At 47.9% G+C, this 257-nt stretch overlaps 1 non-coding gene across 1 annotated transcript; it reads right to left on the bottom strand.

Annotated features, from left to right (window-relative positions):
* Nucleotides 1–81: 81 nt before the first annotated feature.
* Nucleotides 82–200, bottom strand: LOC118345026. The gene has a single exon (XR_004798717.1). It is a non-coding gene; the product is annotated as a 5S ribosomal RNA (ribosomal RNA).
* Between the last annotated feature and the right edge of the window lie 57 nt (nucleotides 201–257).

Genomic DNA, 257 nt, shown 5'->3' with positions numbered 1-257 from the left:
AGGGCGAGATTTCCCGAAAAATCCACTCCCGAGTGGTCCTTCTTGTCAATTTATCTCGCAAGGCGGAAAAAACAAAAACGAGGGGTGCAACACGAGGACTTCCCAGGAGGTCACCCATCCTAGTACTACTCTCGCTCAAGCACGCTTAACTGCGGAGTTCTGATGGGATCCGGTGCATTAGTGCTGGTATGATCGCACCCATCAAACTAATTACTTAAAATTCATATAATCCTTGAGCGACATACTAGCGTCCTTCC

This window comes from Juglans regia, unplaced genomic scaffold (genome assembly GCF_001411555.2).
Source record: "Juglans regia cultivar Chandler unplaced genomic scaffold, Walnut 2.0 Scaffold_1204, whole genome shotgun sequence".
Lineage (NCBI taxonomy): Eukaryota > Viridiplantae > Streptophyta > Magnoliopsida > Fagales > Juglandaceae > Juglans > Juglans regia.
This window is presented reverse-complemented; position numbering and strand designations above follow the sequence as displayed.